Here is a 13072-nt window from a genome sequence, read left to right as displayed (position 1 = left end):
GCGAACTGGATCCGGAATCGCCGGTTCACGGTTCATGATCCAGTTTTTTTTTATTCTTAAATTTAATAAATTGAAATTCAAATATTGGGTTCTAGATCTAAATCATAACTGAAAACTTTTAATTCAATTGCTATAGTGTTTGGTTCAGTTCGAACCGAACCGTGGTAATCGCTACATATACGCAATAATTTGTTAGAGAAGTAAAATAAATAAAATGTTTACTTTAAGGGTAGAAATGTCAATTTAATATATTAGGGGGAAAAACTGCCACTTTTAAAATAATTGAGGGGGCTTATGTGCTTACATAAATAATTGAGGGGAAAAAAGTGCTATAAGTATATAACTTAGGGGGAAAAAATGCCATTTTCCCTATAAATTATATATGTATATTAGGGGTGTCAATGCGGGCCAGCCCGCCCCATTAGGCCCGCCCCAATGCGGACTTTTTATTTGGCGGGCTTTTGCGGGCCGGCCCGCGAAACCGCGGGCTTGGAACTACACAGCCCAAGCCCACCCCATGCGGGCTTGCGGGCTTTGCGGGCTGGCCCGCGAGTCATCACTTAAATTAAAAAATAATAATAATAAATAGTACATAAACTAATAAACATGTTAAAACCGCTGGCTGGCTCATGAACTTTTTTTTAGTGTATAAAAAATTTTAAAATTAATATTTTAAAAATATTAATCTCATATATATATATATATATATATATATATATATATATATATATATATATATATATATATATATATATATATATATAATGTTACACAGCAAGGCAGAATTCTGCCTTGCTGTGTAACGTATATTTATTTTTTAATTTTTTTTAATTTTGTAATAGGTTTAGCCCGCGGGCCGGCCCGCAGCCCGTGCGGGCTAACCCGCGCGGGTTGCGGGTTAATTTTGGCCCGCCTCTTTAAGCCCGCATTTTCACGGGCCTGTTTTTTCATGACCCTAACCCGCCCCATCGCGGGGCGGTTGCGGGCCAACCCGCGGGCTTCGAACCATTTTGACAGTACTATGTATATATACATTACGACATCATATGGGAAATATATATATTTATATATAAAGAAGGGCATTTGGTCTAGTGGTATGATTCTCGCTTCGGGTGTGAGAGGTCCCGAGTTCAATTCTCGGAATGCCCCATTGGTTTTGGGTTTTCATATTTTCATATGATAGTACTAGTCGGATCTGAATCCGAGATGCAACTCGCGCCATTGGTTCAACCAATTCCAATTTAATAGGCAATCGGGTAGGGTTGGGTAAAACGCCACCCAATCCGTCTGAAAACCCCGAAATTATATATAAATTATATATGTATATATTCAATACGACGTCATATGGGAATTATATATTTTTATATATATAGAAGGGCATTTGGTCTAGTGGTATAATTCTTACTTTCGGTGCGAGAGCTCACGAGTTCAATTCTCGGAATGCCCTATCAGTAATTGATTAACTCCGATGAGCACCCTAGAATGAAATATCTAATGGACAAAATAAGTTCATATTTACTATTTGGAAATAAAATTGTATTAATAAATTTATTACAAAATAAAATATTTTTTATGAAATAAATATTTTGTTATAAAAAATTTATTATAATTATTATATCATAGGGTAAATATATTAATTATTTTTAGTTGGATTTGATAATAGATGTTTAGATTGATTAAATAGTATATACGTTTGTATTAATCAGTGTAAATGCAATAGTTTATTACCATTGAACTTTTTGAATGTTAATTTGAAAATGTAAAGTGTTTAGTTAAGCATGCTAGATTAGCCTAAAAGCTTGAAGTTTTACGATTAGCGCCAAGAAATTTAAATCTTACTAAAAAATAAAAAAACTTGATCGAAAAGCTTGACAGTATAATAGGGCTAGCCCGAAACTAAATGAGTTGCCCCAATTGACATCACAAATCGTATCATCATATTTGTAATTCACTCAGGACAGAACTCAACTACTCAAACAATTCAAAATAAGTTTCAATTTTACCTAATTAAAACCAAAAAAAAAAAAAAAACATATTGTCACTGTGCGTTTTTTTATCAAACGATATCTCTATTCAAATCCCTTATCTAGACTGAATCAATGGATGAGATAAAACCCTAAATTTCACCTAAGGAAACATCTGCTCATGATCCCTCTCCTATACACACACACACACACACACACAACACACACACACACACACACACACACGGCTAACTTCTAGTGCGGTCAGTAGGGCTGTGCAAAACCCATCCAACCCACACCACCAAAGACCCGACAACGTACACAAAGGGGATATCTGAATCCGAGAAGAAACTCGCGCCATTGGTTCAACCAATTCTGATTTAATAGGCAATCGGGTAGGTTGGGTAAAACGCCACCCAATCCGTCCGAAAGCCCCGAAATTATATATAAATTATATATGTATATATACAATACGACGTCATATGGGAATTATATATATTTTACATAAAGAAGGGCATTTGGTCTAGTGGTATGATTCTCGCTTAGGGTGCGAGAGGTCCCGAGTTCAATTCTCGGAATGCCCCATTGATATTCGATTGCCTTTGATGAGGACCCAAGAATGAAAGCTTTAATGGACTAACTCGAATCACTAAAGGCTATTTTTTGTTTCAATGGTAATGTGGAAAAATAAGTTCATATTTACTATTTGGAAATAAAATTATACAAATTTATTACAAAATAAAATAATTTTTTACGAAATAAATATTTAGAAATAAAAAATTTATTACTCCGTATAATTATTATATCATAGTGTGAATATAATAAATATTTTTTGTTGGACTTTGATAATAGATGTTTAGATTGACTGAATAATATATACGTTTGTATTAATTAGTGTAAATGCAATAGGTTATTACCATTATTGAACGTTTTGAATGTGAATTTGAAAATGTAAAATGCTTAGTTAAGCCTGCTAGATAAGCCTAAAAGCTTGACAGCATAGTAGGGATTGCCCGAAACTAAACGAGTTGCCCCAATTGACATCACTAGTCGTATCATCATATTTGTAATTCACTCAGGACACAACTCAACTACATAAATAATTGAAAAGAAGTTTTAATTTTACCTGATTTAAACCAAAAAAAAAAAAAAAAAAAAAAAAAAAACATAATGCCACCGTGCGTTTTTTTATCAAAAGATCTCTCTATTCTAAACCTTTATCTAGACTGAATCAATGGATGAGATTAAACCCTATATTTCACCTAAGGAAACATCTGCACTTGATCCATCTCCTATACACACACACACACACACACACACACACACAGAGCTAAGTTCTAGTGCGGCCAGACCATAAAGTGCGGTCAGTAGGCCTGTGCAGAACCCGTCCAACCCACACCATTCGAGACCTGACAACGCACACGGAGGGGATATTTGAATCCGAGAAGCAACTCGCGCCATTGGTTCATCCAATTCCGATTTAATAGGCAATCGGGTAGGGTTGGGTAAAACGCCACCCAATTCGTCGAAAAACCCCGAAGTTGTATATAAATTATATATGTATATATACAATACGACATCATATGGGAATTATATATATTTATATATGAAGAAGGGCGTTTGGTCTAGTGGTATGATTCTCGCTTAGGGTGCGAGAGGTCTCGACTTCAATTCTCGGAATTTCCTATCAATATTTGATTACCTCCGATGATCACCCAAGAACGAAAGATCTAATGGACTAGCTCGAATCACTAAAGGCTATTCTTTGTTTCAATGGTAATGTGGAAAAATAAGTTCATATACACTATTTGTAAATAAATTTATTACAAAATAAAATATTTTTTTATGAAATAAATATTTAGAAATATAAAATTTATTATAATTATTATATCATAGTTTAAATATATTAATTATTTTTAGTTGGATTTTGATAATAGATGTTTAGATTGATTGAATAATATATACGTTTGTATTAATTAGTGTAAATGCAATAGTTTATTACCATTGAACGTTTTGAATGATAATTTGAAAATGTAAAATGTTTAGTTAAGCCTGCTAGATAAGCCCAAAAGCTTGAGGTTTTAGGATTAGCGCCAAGAAATTGAAATCCTACTAATGAAAAAAAAAAAAAAAACTTGATCGAAAAGCTTGAAAGCATAATAGGGCTTTCCCGAATCAAAACGAGTTGGCCCAATTCACAGTACTAGTCGTATCAAGATATTTGTAATTCACTCAGGACACAACCAAACTACTTAAACAATTCAAAAGAAGTTTTAATATTTTCCGAATTAAATACAAAAAAAAAAAATAATAATAATAATGCCACCGTTCGTTTTGTTTTTTTAAAAGATATCTCTATTCTGGACCCTTATCTAGACTGAATCAATGGAAGCGATTAAACCCTATATTTCACCTAAGGAAACATCTGCTCCTGATCCCTCTCCTGTACACACACACACGGTTAAGTTCTATTGCGGCCTGTGCAGAACCCGTCAAACCCACACCACCCGAGACCCGACAACACACACGGAGGGGATATCTGAATCCGAGAAGCAACTCACGCCATTGATTCAACCAATTACGATTTAATAGGCAATCGGTTAGGGTTGGATAAAAAGCCACCCAATCCGTCCGAAAACCCCGAAATTATATATAAATTATATATGTATATATACAGTACGACTTCATATGGGAAATATATATATTTATATATAAAGAAGGGCATTTGGTCTAGTGGTATGATTCTTGCTTAGGGTGCGAGAGGTCTCGAGTTCAATTCTCGGAATGCCTCATCCGTATTCGATTGCCTTTGATGAGTACCCAAGAATGAAAGATTTAATGGACTAGCTCGAATCATTAAAGGCTATTCTTTGTTTCAATGGTAATGTGGAAAAATAAGTTTGTATTTACTATTTGTAAATAAAATTATATAAATTTATTACAAAATAAAATATTTTTTATGAAATAAATATTTAGAAATAAAATATTTATTACTCCGTATAATTATTATATTATAGTGTAAATATAATAATTATTTCTAGCTGGACTTTGTTTCAATGGTAATGTGGAAAAATAAGTTTGTATTTACTATTTGTAAATAAAATTATATAAATTTATTACAAAATAAAATATTTTTTATGAAATAAATATTTAGAAATAAAATATTTATTACTCCGTATAATTATTATATTATAGTGTAAATATAATAATTATTTCTAGCTGGGCTTTGATAATAGATGTTTAGATTGATTGAATAATATATACGTTTGTATTAATTAGTGTAAATGCAATAGTTTATTACCATTATTGAACGTTGTGAATGTGAATTTGAAAATGTAAAATGCTTAGTTAAGCCTGCTAGATAAGCCTAAAAGCTTGAGGTTTTAGGATTAGCGCCAAGAAATTTAAATCCTACTATAAATGAAAAAAAAAATGATCGAAAATCTTGAAAGAATATATTTCACCTAAGGAAACATCTGCCCCTGATCTCTCTCCTACACACACACACACACACACACACAGAGAGCTAAGTTCTATTGCGGCCAAACCTTAACGTGTGGTCAGTTGGCATGTGCAGAACCCGTCCAACCCACACCACTCGAGACCCGACAACGCACACGGAGGCGATATCTGAATCCGAGAAGAAACTCGCGCCATTGGTTCATCCAATTCCGATTTAATAGGCAATCAGGTAGGGTTGGGTAAAACGCCACCCAATTCGTCCGAAAACCCCAAAATTATATATAAATTATATATGTATATATACAATAGACGTCATATGGGAATTATATATATTTATATATGAAGAAGGGCATTTGGTCTAGTGGTATGATTCTCGCTTAGGGTGCGAGACATCCCGAGTTCAATACTCGTAATGCCCCATTCGTATGGGATTGCCTTCGATAAGCACCCAAGAATGAAAGATCAAATGGACTTGCTCGAATCACTTAAAGGCTATCATTTGTTTCAACGGTAATGTTGAAAAATAAGTTCAAATTTACTATTTGTAAATAAAATTATATAAGTTTATTACAAAATAAAATATTTTTTTATGAAATAAATATTTAGAAATAAAAAATTTATTACTCCGTATAATTATTATATCATAGTGTGAATATAATAATTATTTTTAGTTGGACTTTGATAATAGATGTTTAGATTGACTGAATAATATATACGTTTGTATTAATTAGTGTAAATGCAATAGTTTCTTATCATTATTGAACGTTTTGAATGTGAATTTGAAAATGTAAAATGCTTAGTTAAGCCTGCTAGATAAGCCTAAAAGCTTGAGGTTTTAGGATTAGCGCCAAGAAATTTAAATCCTACTACAAAAGAAAAAAAAAAAAAAAAAAAAAAAAAACTTGATCGAAAAGCTTGACAGCATATTAGGGTTAGCCTGAAACTAAACGAGTTGCCCCAATTGACATCACTAGTCGTATCATCATATTTGTAATTCACTGAGGACACAACTCAACTACATAAACAATTGAAAAGAATTTTTAATTTTACCTAATTTAAACCCAAAAAAAAAAAAAAAAAAAAAAAAAAAAAAAAAAAAAACATAATGCCGCCGTGCGTTTTTTTTTTATTTTATCTAGACAGAATCAATGGATGAGATTATACCCTATATTTCACCTAAGGAAACATCTGCACCTAATCCCTCTCCTATACACACACACAGAGCTAAGTTCTAGTGCGGCCAGACCTTAACGTGCAGTCAGTAGGCCTGTGCAGAACCCGTCCAACCCAAACCACTCGAGACCCGACAACGCACACGGAGGGGATATCTGAATCCGAGAAGCAACTCGCGCCATTGGTTCATCCAATTTCGATTTAATAGGCAATCGGGTAGGGTTGGGTAAAACACCACCCAATTCGTCCGAAAACCCCGAAGTTATATATAAATTATATATGTATATATATACAATACAACGTCATATGGGAATTATATATATTTATATATGAAGAAGGCCATTTGGTCTAGTGGTATGATTCTCGCTTAGGGTGCGAGAGGTCCTGAGTTTAATTCTCGTAATGCCCCATTCGTATTTGATTGTTGGCGATGAGCACCGAAGAATGAAAGATCTAATGGACTAGCTCGAATCACTAACGGCTATCCTTTATTTCAATGGTAATGTTGAAAAATAAGTTAATATTCACTATTTGTAAATAAAATTATATAAATTTATTACAAAATAAAATATTTTTTTATGAAATAAATATTTAGAAATAAAAAATTATTTATTATATTTATTATATCATAGTGTAAAAATAACGATTATTTTTAGCTGAATTTTGATAATAGATGTTAAGATTGATTGAATAATATATACGTTTGTATTAATTAGTGTAAATGCAATTGTTTATTACCATTGAACTTTTTGAATGTGAATTTGAAAATGTAAACTGTTTAGTTAGGCCTGCTAGATTAGCCTAAAAGATTGAGGTTTTAGGATTAGCGCCAAGAAATTTAAATCTTACTAAAAAAAAAAACTTTATCGAAAAGCTTGACAGTATAATAGGGCTAGCCCGAAATTAAACGAGTTGCCCCAATTTACATCACGTATCATCATATTTGTAATTCACTTAGGACACAACTCAACTACTTAAACAATTCAAAAGAAGTTTTAATTTTACCTAATTAAAACCAAAATATATATATATATATATATATATATATATATATATATATATATATATATATATATATATATATATATATATATATATATAATGCCATCGTGTGTTTTTTTATCAAAAGATATCTCTCGTTTAAACCCTTATCTAGACTGAATAAATGGATGAGATTAAACCTTGTATTTCACCTATGGAGAAATCCGCAACTGATCCCTCTCCTATACACACACACACACACACACACAGAGCTAAGTTCTAGTGCTGCCAAACCCGTCCAACCCACACAACCCGAGACCCGACAACGCACACGGAGGGGATATCTGAATCCGAGAAGCAACTCGCGCCATTGAATGCGTCATTTCTATATAAAGAAGGGCATTTGGCATAGTGGTTTGATTCCCTCTTAGGGTACGAGAGCTTTCGAGTTCAATTCTCGGAATGCGTGATTTCTATATTTGATTGCCTTCGACGATATTCCATAAGCTTGATGACCTCAAATAGACTAGCTTTGAACCACTAAAGGCTACTCTTTGTTTCAATTGTAATGTGGAAAAATAAGTTCATATTTACTATTTTTTTTTATTAAATTTGTAAATAAAATTATATAAATTTATTATTAAATTTATTACAAAATAAAATAATTTTGTATGAAATAAATATTTAAAAATAAAAAATTTGTTATTATGATTATATCATAGTGTAAATATATTAATTATTTTTAATTGGATTTTGACAACAGATGTTTAGATTAATTGAATAATATATGCGTTTTTATTAATTAGTGTAAATGCAATAATTTATTACCATTGAAAGATTTGAATGTTAATTTGAATATGTAAAAAGTTTAGTTAAGCATGCTAGATATGCCTAAAAGCTTGAGGTTTTAGGATTAGCGCCAAGAAATTTAAATCCTACTAATAAAAATAAAGAAAACGGAACGAAAAAAAATTTTATCGAAAAGTTTAAAAGATATCTCTATACTGGACCCTCATCTAGACTGAATCAATGGATGAGATTAAACCCTATATTTCACCTAAGGAAACATCTGCTCCTGATCCGTCTCCTAAACACACACACACACAGCTAAGTTCTAGTGCGGCCAGACCTTAACGTGCGGTCAGTAGGGCTGTGCAGCACCCTTCCAGCCCACACCACCCGAAACCCGACAACGCACATGGAGGGGATATCTGAATCCAAGAAGCAACTCGCGCCATTGGTTCAACCAATTCCGATTAAATAGGCAATCGGGTAGGTTGGATAAAACGCCACCCAATCCGTCCAAAAACCCCGAAATTATATATAAATTATATATGTATATATACAATACGACGTCATATGGGAATTACATATATATATATATATATATATATATATATATATATATATATATATATATATATATATATATATATATATATATATATATATATATATATATATAGATAAGGGCATTTGGTCTGGTGGTATGATTTTCGCTTACGGTGCGAGAGGTCTCGAGTTCAATTCTCAGAATGCTGCATCAGTATTTGATTGCTTTCGATGAGCACCCAAGAACGAAAAATCTAATGGACTAGCTCGAATCACTAAAGGTTATTCTTTGTTTCAATGGAAATGTGGAAAACTAAGTTCATATTTACTATTTGAAAATAAAATTATATAAATTTATTACAAAATAAAATATTTTTTTTATGAAATAAATATTTAGAAATAAAAAATTTATTTTAATTATTATATCCCTATTTAGAAATAAAAAATTTATTATAATTATTATATCATACGGTAAATATATTAATTATTTTTAGTTGGATTTTGATAATAGATGTTTATATTATTGATTGAAAAATATATACGTTTGTATTAATTAGTGTAAATGCAATAGTTTATTACCATTGAACGTTTTGAATGTTAATTTGAAAATGTAAAATGTTTAGTTAAGCCTGCTAGATAAGCCTAAAAGCTTGAGGTTTTAAGATTAGCCCCAAGAAATTTAAATCCTACTATAAAAAATAAAAAAATAAAAAATAAAAAAGAAAAAAAACTTGATCGAAAAGCTTGACAGTATAATAGGGCTTGCCCGTAACTAAACGAGTTGCCCCAATTAACATTACTAATCGTATCATCGTATTTGTAATTCACTCAGGACACAACTCAACTACGTAAAGAATTCAAAAGAAGTTTGAATTTTACCTAATTAAACCCCAAAAAAAAAAAAAAAAAAAAAAAAAAAACATAATACCACCGTGCGTTTTTTTTATCAAAAGATATCTCTATTCTAAACCCTTATATAGACTGAATCAATGGATGAGATTAAACCCTATATTTCACCTAAGTAAACATCTGCTCCTAATACCTCTCTTTTACACACACAGACACACACACATGGCTATGTTCTAGTGCGGCCAAACCTTAACGTGCGGTCAGTAGGGCTGTGCAGAACTCGTCCAAACCGTTCCACCCGAGACCCGACAACGCACACGGAGGGGATATCTGAATCCGAGAAACAACTCGCGCCATTGGTTCAACCAATTCCGATTTAATAGGCAATCGGGTAGGGTTGGGTAAAACGCCACCCAATCCGTCCGAAAACCCCAAAATTATATATAAATTATATATGTATATATACAATACGACGTCATATGAGAATTATATATATTAATATATAAACAAGGGCATTTGGTCTAGTGGTATGATTCTCGCTTAGGGTACGAGAGGTCCCGAATTCAATTCTCGGAATGCCCCATCAGTATTTGATTGCTTTCGATGAGCACCCAAGAAAGAAAGATCTAATGGACTAGCTAGAAATCACTAACGGCTATTCATTGTTTCAAAGGTACTGTGGAAAACTAGGTTCATATTTACTATTTGTAAATAAAATTATATAAATTTATTACAAAATAAAATATTTTTTTATGAAATAAAAAATTTATTATAATTATTATATCATAGGGTAAATATATTAATTATTTTTATTTCGATTTTGATAATAGATGTTTAGATTGATTCAATAATATATACGTTTGTATTAATTAGTGTAAATGCAATAGTTTATTACCATTGAACGTTTTGAATGTTAATTTGAAAATGTAAAATATTTAGTTAAGCCTGCTAGATATGCCTAAAAGCTTGAGGTTTTAGGATTAGTGCCAAGAAATTTAAATCCTACTAAAAACAAAAAAAAAAAAAAAATGCCACCATTCGTTTTTTTATCAAAAGATATCTATATTCTAAACCCTTATCTAGAGTGAATCAATGGATGAGATTAAACCCTATATTTCACCTAAGGAAACATTTGCTCCTGATCCCTCTCCTATACACACACACACACATGGCTAAGTTCTAGTGCGGTCAAACCTTAACGTGCGGTCAGTAGGGCTGTGCAGAACCCGTCCAACCCAAACCACCCGAGACCCGACAACGCACACGGAGGGGATATCTGAATCTGAGAAACAACTCGTGCCATTTGTTCAACCAATTCCGATTTAATAGGCAATCAGGTAGGGTTGGGTAAAACGCCACACAATCCGTCCAAAAACCCCAAAATTGTATATAAATTATATATGTATATATACAATACGACGTCAAATGGGAATTATAAATATTTATATATAAAGAAGTGCATTTGGTCTAGTGGTATGATTCTCACTTAGGGTGCGAGAGGTCTCGAGTTAAATTTTCGGAATACCTCATTTCTATTTGATTTGCTTCGATAAGCTTGATGACCTCAAAAAAACTAGCTCGAACCACTAAAGGATATTCTTTGTTTCTATGGTAATGTGGAAAAATAAGTTCATATTTACTATTTTTTATTAAAAATATAAATAAAATTATATAAATATATTAATAAATATATTACATAATAAAATATTTTTTTATGAAATAAATATTTAGAAATAAAAAATTTATTATAATTATTATATCATAGTGTAAATATATTAATTATTTTTAGTGGGATTTTGACAATAGATGTTTAGATTAATTGAATATAAATACGTTTTTTATTAATTAGTGTAAATGCAATAATTTATTACCATTGAAAGATTTGAATGTTAATTTGAAAATGTAAAAAGTTTAGTTAAGCATGCTAGATAAGCCTAAAAGCTTGAGGTTTTAGGATTAGTGCCAAGAAATTTAAATCGTACTAAAAAAAAAAAAAAAAAAAAAAAAAAAAAAAAAAAAAAAAAACTTGATCGAAAAGCTTGAAAGCATAATAGGGCTATCCCGAAACTAAACGTGTTGGCCCAATGGACAGTACTAGTCGTATCATCATATTTGTAATTCACTCAGGACACAACTCAACTACTTGAACAATTCATAAGAAGTTTGAATATTACAGAATTAAACACACACACACACACACACACACACACACACACAAAATATAATACCACCGTGCGTTTTTTTTTTAAAAGATATCTCTATTCTGGACCCTTATCTAGACTAAATCAATGGATGAGATTAAAGCCTATATTTCACCTAAGGAAAAACTGCTCCTTATCCCTAGCTCTCCTATATACACACACACACACACATGACTAAGTTCTAGTGCGGCCAGACCTTAACGTGCGGTCAGTAGGGCTGTGCAGAAACAGTCCAACCCACACCACCCGACACACGACAACGCACGCGGAGGGGATAGCTGAATCCGAGATGCAACTCGCGCTATTGGTTCAATTCAACCAATTCCGATTTAATAGGTAATCGGGTAGGGTTTGGTAAAACGCCACCCAATCCGTCCGAAAACCCCGAAATTATATATAAATTAAATATGTATATATACAATACGACGTCATATGGGAATTATATATATTTATATATAAAAAAGGGCATTTGGTCTATGGTATGATTCTCGCTTAGGGTGCGCGAGGTCCCGAGATCAATTCTCGGAACGCCACACCAGTGTTTGATTGCCTTCGATGGGCACCCAAGAACGAAAGATCTAATGGACTAGCTCGAATCACTAAAGGCTATTCTTTGTTTCAATAGTAATGTGGAAAACTAAGTTCATATTTACTATTTGTAAATAAAATTATATAAATTTATTACAAAATAAAATATTTTTTTATGAAATGAATATTTAGAAATAAAAATTTTATTATAATTATTATATCATAGGGTTAATATATTAATTATTTTTAGTTGGATTTTGATAATAGATGTTTAGATTGAATGAATAATATATACGTTTGTATTAATTAATGTAAATGCAATAGTTTGTTACCATTGAACATTTTGAATGTTAATTTGAAAATGTAAAAAGTTAAGCCTGCTAGATAAGCCTAAAAGCTTGAGGTTTTAGGATTAGCGCCAAGAAATTTAAATCCATAATAAAAACTTGATCGAAAAGTTTGACAGCATAAGAGGGCTAGCCCGAAACTAAACGAGTTGGCCCAATTGACATCACTAGTCGTATCATCATATTTATAATTCACTCAGGACACAACTTAACTACTTAAACAATTCAAAAGAAG

General features: G+C 31.9%; 5 non-coding genes across 5 annotated transcripts; all 5 read left to right on the top strand.

Annotated features, from left to right (window-relative positions):
- Positions 1 to 1077: 1077 nt before the first annotated feature.
- TRNAP-CGG lies at positions 1078 to 1149 on the top strand. Its single transcript has one exon. It is a non-coding gene; the product is annotated as a tRNA-Pro (tRNA).
- A 1327-nt stretch (positions 1150 to 2476) lies between these two features.
- TRNAP-AGG lies at positions 2477 to 2548 on the top strand. Its single transcript has one exon. It is a non-coding gene; the product is annotated as a tRNA-Pro (tRNA).
- Positions 2549 to 4683: 2135 nt separating this feature from the next.
- On the top strand, positions 4684 to 4755 carry TRNAP-AGG. The gene has a single exon. It is a non-coding gene; the product is annotated as a tRNA-Pro (tRNA).
- Positions 4756 to 5773: 1018 nt separating this feature from the next.
- On the top strand, positions 5774 to 5845 carry TRNAP-AGG. The gene has a single exon. It is a non-coding gene; the product is annotated as a tRNA-Pro (tRNA).
- A 4426-nt stretch (positions 5846 to 10271) lies between these two features.
- Positions 10272 to 10343, top strand: TRNAP-AGG. The gene has a single exon. It is a non-coding gene; the product is annotated as a tRNA-Pro (tRNA).
- Positions 10344 to 13072: the final 2729 nt, after the last annotated feature.

The sequence above is a fragment of the Ipomoea nil genome, unplaced genomic scaffold (assembly GCF_001879475.1).
Source record: "Ipomoea nil cultivar Tokyo-kokei standard unplaced genomic scaffold, Asagao_1.1 scaffold2647, whole genome shotgun sequence".
In the NCBI taxonomy this organism is placed as follows: domain Eukaryota; kingdom Viridiplantae; phylum Streptophyta; class Magnoliopsida; order Solanales; family Convolvulaceae; genus Ipomoea; species Ipomoea nil.
This window is presented reverse-complemented; position numbering and strand designations above follow the sequence as displayed.